Source organism: Anas acuta, chromosome 8 (assembly GCF_963932015.1).
Source record: "Anas acuta chromosome 8, bAnaAcu1.1, whole genome shotgun sequence".
Classification (NCBI taxonomy): Eukaryota; Metazoa; Chordata; class Aves; order Anseriformes; family Anatidae; genus Anas; species Anas acuta.
This window is the reverse complement of record NC_088986.1, coordinates 4,913,643-4,921,470: the sequence shown is the minus strand read 5'-3', so window position 1 is coordinate 4,921,470 and position 7,828 is coordinate 4,913,643.

The following is a 7,828-nucleotide window of genomic DNA, read 5'->3' as shown; positions in this document are numbered from 1 at the left end:
CAGCTTACACCCCTCTGCCCCAGCCCTTGGTGGGTATTTTGCTCTTTAACTCCAGGAGCTCTCTCTGCCTGCTGAGGAGCGTTGAGCATAGGAGTGAACGGGTCCACCTCTCTCTTTGTGCTCAAACATGGGAGTTCACATCCTCTGCCTCTTCCTCTCCGCCACTGGCCCCCTACAAGAGCAGAAGCACACCCCAGGGACCGCACAACAAACAAGGGTGAGGGGCAGCGGGGCGAGAACAAAGCCCTGCGGCCCTGTGAAAAGCTCATCCTGGAAAAGGGAGTCGATTCCAAGGCAGTACCGGTAAGGGAATTGAAAAAGCACCAGGAAAGCAGAACAAAAGCAAAGATAACAAGGCTTCAATGGTCTTCTCGTGCATGTCTTAGGCTTCATGCGTACGTGGGTTTCCATATATATATTTCCAGAAGGGAAACAGGAGCCTTGTTTATAAAAATTATGGGCTTGCTTCGGAGTTAAACCTCTACCCTTTAAACAGCAGCCTAAACCTCGGGACTGCTCCATGCAGGGTGAAGTGTTCCTAGCCCACTTTGGTTTTGAAAAGAATATGCAATTCAAGACATTCTCACCCTTCTGCTACCTTCTTTTGTCTTTGCTTTAGTGAAAGAAGGGACAAAAAGCTTCAGGAGTTGCTGTGATTGCATCATTCCTGTGTAGGAGGCCCCATACCTGCTCCTCTTCCTGTGCCCTTCACTCTCAAAGTGCCAAGAGCCTTACAACTACCTCCGTTACGTACCCTTGCAGCTACCTCTTGTAGTTCCCCTTGTGACTACGTCTTGTAGTTATTTCTTGTAACTACACTTTGGTTACCCTTGTCTTGCTGTAGTAGACATAGCTCCCAAAAACCACTTTGCCCCAGGCACTTATCCCACTGAGTGCTCCACTTTCCAGTTTCCCTTTAAGAAAACCTTTCCTCTTATTAAATGCCAAATTGAGTTATTAAGAGGTGCGATGGTAAGCACTTCAAGGTATGAAGATCCAAAATTCTCCTTTGCTTTTCATCTGCCTCATCGGATATCACAGGGCAGTGCAAATTAGCACCCTACCCTGCCTGGGACGTAAGCTCTCACCCAGGGGCTCTGGTTTGGCACAGCCATGAGACCCCACCCCAGACTTAAGGAGGATCAACACCATTAAAATTCATTAAAGCTCTTAACTGAAAGCAATCAGTTGTTGCAATAGTGGTCATTGCTCTTCTCTCAGGCAAAACTCCTGCTGGGAGCACCCAAAGGTTTGCCCAATCTTATATTGCAGCATCTGGGTGCCCTCTAACAAAAGAATCAAACCAGAGAGTTGCATAAATGTGAGTTTTCTTGCCCTGAATCTGTTGTTTCAGTTCACATGATTCATCGAATGATTCCATTGGAGCCTGTAAATAACTTCCCCCCCCCCCCCCCCCCCCCCAATTATTACCCTAATAATTATCCTGAGATTGAAAATGTGTTTATTTTGACTCGGAGATTGTAAAACCACAGGAATAAAACAAGTTTAGGCTGCCAGCACTTTATTTAATTTCTTGTTCTTTTGCTGAAGCTCTGAGAATAACTTCTGTTTCCTGCTGAAGAAGGAAACAGTGTTTTCCTTGACTTATATAAATACGACTTCCCTGCTCATGCATTTTCCCAGTGCTGGAAATAGGCAGAAATCTTCCCGGCAGCCCACGTTTGCAGCCTGCTTATAAAATTTTGGCCTGCACCAGCTCACTTTGGGCTGGCTTGGCGGGTTGGGGTTTCCCCCTGGAGGTTAAGCATCTGCTGAGTCCTTATGGGCACAGGGAGGCTCAGCAGAGCGAGGGGAGGTGCCACCAGCCCTCCATAAGGACCTGCCTCCCAACCGGAGCGCTCTGACTTCATTTTGACCTCATTTTGCTCTTCTGCGTACATTTTTTTCTGTGATTTAAGTCATTCAGCCATAACATATAATCAAGACTTCCCTTACCAAGAAGAGCTGCAGCAAGAACAGAGGGAGTAAAATATAGGCTAGCCATGTAATGGGAGCGTGTGAATGTGGGATGGGAAACGCAGACGGGAGGACAGGAAGGCAGAGCTGCAGTATAAAAGCAGCACTGACATTGGGACTTATTTCTCTGGCATGTATATAATCATATGGTAATACCAAGTTGGGAGAACGTGGTAGAGTGTTTCAAACAAAGGACATGGCTGATGCCTGGAGCTCCTCTGCATATTTATTACATCAACATAATGATATAGAGAAATAAAAGAGAGACAGAGGCTGGCGTTATGAGTGTGGCTACTACCCTATATAGCGCTGCTGGGAACGTGCCCGGCTGGGGCTTGGCGTGGAGGCTGGGCTTTGGGGAGGATCCTGGTGAATTAGTGAGAGTTCAGGAAAACACTCCTGAAAACAGCTGTTTGGAAACCTTGTTGTGGGCTGAGCATCTCAGGAATCCAAGCCATTGAGCTTCCCAAGGAGGATGGTGAGAGGCTGGTTCATTGCAACCAGCTGGTCCCCAAAGCAGGGAGAGGAAAGGAAAAGGGCTGCTGGTGGCAAATCGATCTTTCACCAAGCCAGCAGAAGTGATGGAAGAAATGGTAAACCCTTTCCAGTTGTGGCTCTTCCTAATGGCAACTGCAGCAATTGCCCAGGGAGGTGAGCACTTCTCAGGGTGCTCAGGTGGGGGCTTCTTCTCAAAGCCATACCCTAACGCAAGCAGAGAATTACAGGCTTGATGCAAAGATTATAAAATTTAATTATCTAGCTTCTGTTATGCAAGAGGCCAAGAAAGATAACCTTCCTGCCAGGCCTTTAATCAATGATGTGCCTATTTACAGTAGCACTGTGATCTGGGGCTCCCTTTGTTTTAAGAGGTTTTGCTGCAAGATGCCTGGCTTTCCAAGGCTAAAGATGATGTTCCCTTCATGTCACAGACAAGTGAACTCCAGATCTAGAAACTTTAAGCCCCTTGGAAGCCCTGAACCCCAACATTTTCATAAATACAACTACTTTCCTATGGCTTGACTCTTTCATATGAAGATTTCCCAGTGTTGTCCCCATAAACGAACATTTACATCTGAAGAGGACATCTGTCTATTTCCCTGCCAGGGCCATTTTTTTCTCCCATTGTACTCCCAGCTATCTCGCAGATACCTACCTATTTTTCAACCTCTTTTTTTTTTTAATTTTATTTTTAATTTCTATTACTGCTGAGGTGATGGCAATACCCTGTAACAATATTATTCTATGCAATTTATCATGATAAGTCTGTTCCACTAATGCAATGGAGTTCTTGTTTGCTAGAAAATAAATAAATAAATAAATAAATAAATAGAATTCACAGGCAAGAAAAATCAGTGCAAGCCATACAGAACTTGCACACTACTGCGGCAAGAGAGCTGACAGGGAACAGCTCGCCTGCTGCTCATAATCAGTGCAATGCATCACTGCTGTGGTCTACTCATAACCCTTGAAATGAGGTTTTAATTCCCGAAGTCTTGCACAAACAACAGAGTTGCAGAGAGGGATACACTGGGGTGGGGAGAGAGGAGCAGTGACCTTTGCAAGGGAACACCCAGGGAAATGACGCACCTCAGCCCAATCCTGATTTTTATTCTCAAAAAATTGGCTGTTTGACACCCAACAGTGCTAGCTGTCAGACACCAGCCAGATCCAGCAAGCTTGGCTATTTGAGCACTTAAATCCAAATGAGGCCCAGTAGCACCCAAGTTTTACGGATAGCACTGCATCTTTTGGCTTCAGAAGCTCCGTCTACCCAGAGATCCCCTATAGTCAAGAAATTGAAGAAGGTGGCCAAAGTGATGAATAGATTTTATGGCTGGAGTTAATCTTGCCCAAAGTCTGGGCCTGGTGCCTTTGGGCACTGCACTGATTTATTTACAGGATCTGTTTTGTATAGAAGACTACAGATCAGAACATCCAGAAAGAAAAACAATGAGGCATACAGCCAATTTATATTACATATCTTATACTTTCTGTATGATGCATACAGTGTTAAGATGCCCACTATTTTGATGGTGATGATCCATGAAAAACAATGAAGAAAAAACTAGGATCCCCCAGTTTCTGTGCATCTTCTCCAGCTTCTCTTTTTTTTTCTCCCTTGCTTAGGAAATGGAACAAAACTGTGGTGGGCCGAGGCTCCAAACTGGGGGTTGTTTTCCCATCATTTTGCTTTTTCCCTCTTCTAAAAAGCCATTAATTTCCCCCTTGCTGCCTTTTGTCTAGGCTTCCCAGCAGGAGCACCAGGCGCTCTTGCCCAATGTGCCTCCCTCTGCGGAGAAGCTGCTGTGCGCTGCTGCCATCGCCGTGCATCTGAAGCAAGCAGAAACACCCAAGTTGCCACCTCGTCGCTTTCTCCATCAGCTCCTTGTCTCTGTTGAGAGAGCTCCACTGCAGAGTTCCTCGGGGTGAGGCTGTGAGTGCCGGGAAAGACACATGTTTCCCATTAGGCGCCTAAGTCTTTGCAGAGCCCTGGTGACAAGAGATTTTACAAAATAGCGCTTGGTGGAGAGGGGCCACAGGTGGGGGAGGGTTCTCCTGTTGCAGGGGAAGATTTGCAGGGGCTTCTGTTAATTATAAAATAGGGGAGGTGGGGAGAAGGTGACAGAGCCACAAAGGAACCCAGGCTTGCAGTGTTCATTTTATCCCCAAGAAGCAAACAAAAAGAATTAACTTAATAAAAAGCTCTCCCAGGCTGGCCAGGTCCAAGGATGTGCTGTCCAAATCCATGCTGTATCACTCGAAGCTGCTGCAGGAAAGAAAAAAAAAGAAAAAAAGAAAAAAAAAAGACATAAACCACCCTCTGTTTATATAAATCACTTCATTTCACCAAAGAGTCACTCTCAGAACTGCTCTCACGCGCCGCTGTCCTGTTCCCTCGCCCTGCTTGGAAGCACTCCCTTGTTTCCAGGGTTGTATTACAATCCCATTTGTTTTTCACTATAAAACCAGCTCATTACGTGGCTCTTCCCATCCCTGCTGTTACAATACAGTATGCAATTTTGCATTTGCTTATGACACATCATGATCCGAGCAATATAAATATCTTGGCCGATCTGATGTTAATCATCTCGTTACCATCTGATGGGAGGGCAATTGAAAATACACTACGGCTCTGCAGGTTATTCATAGCATCAGCTCACTAATTTTTACTGGAATACATTCGCATGTGAATGACATGTTTATTGGAACTTCTTCTGCAGTCAGAGAGAGTTATTGTGGGCACGGGCTAAACGTATTTAGCCATTATATTCTGCAAGCCGCAGCTAAATGCCAGACTAGGGTTGAGCTGAGTTTGAACAGCCTATCTATAAAGTCTCCTCCAAGTGTCACTGAAACAGTCTTGCAAAAGAGTCCACAGGCTACCAGCTGCATATTAGCCTAATTCATTAGCTCTTAGCCCAATAATGAAATAATAATAATTGTCAGCGGTATAAACGTTGCGGCCAGGCAAAGAGTACATGGAAAACGCAGTCCTCAAAGAGAGCAGGTCATCGGCCAAGAGAAATAAATTCCCTACAGCTCACAGCACGCCAGCTGTGTCTGAATCAGCTGAAACGTGCAATGTCCGCAGACTGGTTTTATCTGCTTGGAAGGCGAAGGAAGGTTTGCTCGACGGTGGATGACGATAACCGGTGAGGCTGGAGCGCCCTCACGCCCCCCCAGCCTCCTGGATGGGCTCTCCCTTATCTCCCAAGGAAATCTGCCTCCTCTTCCAGTTCTTGGCTCCATATCTGATCCTAAAGCACGTGGAGGTTGCTTTGCGTGACAAAGTCCTCCCCGTGGCATGCCCAGCTCCTGAGCCCGTCCCTGGGGTGGGTGATGAAGTAGGTATTTGTGAAGTTAAATAAAAGCAAAAATCCTCTTCTTTGAGGGTTTTTATAGCCCAAATGTGTGTTGCCATGGTGAATTGCTATTTAGATGGCTTCCATGAGAAAAAGACATTCCCATCAGGATGGTTTTATTGGGAATATTCACACCTCTGCACCATGGTTTAATTTCTCTCCCTACCCTGGGGAGCTGTGGACAGCAGAAAACAACACGCACTGCAGGTTGCCTGGGGATTTGCGACCCGGCAAGCCTGGCACAGAGCTTGGTGGGGACACAAATCTGTCCTGAAGCTTCCAGCAAGCTCAGCCCTGGCCCCCCAGAATAATCACCATTTTTCCTCACAATAAAACGGTCTGGTGCTGCTGCAGGACACAAGGGGTTTTAACCTCCGTTGTGGGATTTGGGGATTTACTTCTGAGTTTGTGAGCCTCACAGTAGGCCAACTATTTTGGGGAAAAAATCACTGTCCTGCCTTCTCACAAACCAGTGCACCTGGTTCTTCTGCCTCTCCTCATATGCAAAATTGAATGAATGGAAACCAACCTAAAAAATTAAAGTTGCAAAGTGCATCTTTCTTATTTAAAAGAACCTGGGATACCAGCTTTTTTTTTTTTTTCCTTTTTTTTTTTTTTTTTTCCCCTCTTATTTACAAACTACCTATTTTTAGGATATGCCTGTTTTAGTGAAGGAAGCCAGGACAATAATAGCCATACAAGTTTTCATGGAGATGATTCAGACAACTATTAAATCAAACTGCAGACTTGCAAAATTATGACAGAGAACTTCATTCCATCCTGAGATCTCAGCCCCTATCTGACACCAAAATGTGAATCAAAAACTGAAATAGCTCTTGGTGGGTTATTTTTGCTGAAACTTTGCACAACTGCAGGCAGAAGCCCAAAGCATCGAAAAATGCAAAGCACAAAGGACTTCATGCATTGTAAACCACTCCAGCTCAAGTATTAGAAGAGCTGTTCAGAAAGAATCAAGAGGAGTTTTGTTGTTGTTGTTGTTTTCTTCAAGAAGGCAATATTTCTTAATAAAATACAAAAAAAAAAAAAAAAAAAAAAAAAAAAGCTGTTTTTCCCAGTGCTTAATTTTGGAATGAAACCAGAGTCTGATTAGAAGTGATGTGAAATGAAAATTGGATCTTAAGAGGACACAGCAGAGGACATTTTTGCAGGCTCGCCTTTTTGTTTTTGCTCTCTTTTGTTTGCAGCCCTCTTGTCAGGGGGAACAACAGCAGAAAGAGGCCACGCAAGGCTTAAATATGGGCAGGAAATTTCCCACATGGGGACAGGCAGAAAAATTTGCTGAGATGTCAAAATGTAGCCCCACTCGCCTGGAAGTGGATGTGAGACCAACACCTTTGAAAGCTGTTAGATAGGAAGAGCGCTCGTGTCTCGTCCCACAACTGGTCGCAATCCAGACATGAGGGGATATAAGGGATTTAAATCCTTTTTGGGGAAACAGTTAAAGCAGGAGTCTGCTGGTGTGTGAGATGGCTAACAGCTAGCATTTGGGCTGGATGAACCATGCATTTTGAGAAACCCCAACCAGCTGCACCACACCAGTGAGACCGCAACCAGAATCTCATCAGGGACTGGGGAGATTTGGCCATGGAGGTCTGACTCAGACACAGGTGGGACTCAGGTCTGGGGTTCCCACATCCCCACCGCAGCCCGTCATGGCTAAACACACGTGTTTCCTGACCACAAAATGCCTTGTGATATCAAAAAAAAAAAAACCTTCTCCAGGAACGCTTTGTTTGAAAGTGCTCTTTCCTATGAAACCTTCCATTTTGAAGATAAAGTAAAAATAAAGAATGAAGCAGAAGCGTTTCATCCAAAACTTCCCAGACGTCTCCTTGCCAGGGGGTTTTGGCCAATCCCATGCTAATCCATGGTCAGAAGCTAGGGTTTGTCCTTTCAATAAGGACCACAAGGCTCCTATTTCCTGCCACCCCATCACCTGATGTCTGGTTTGGGACAAACAAGGTGTT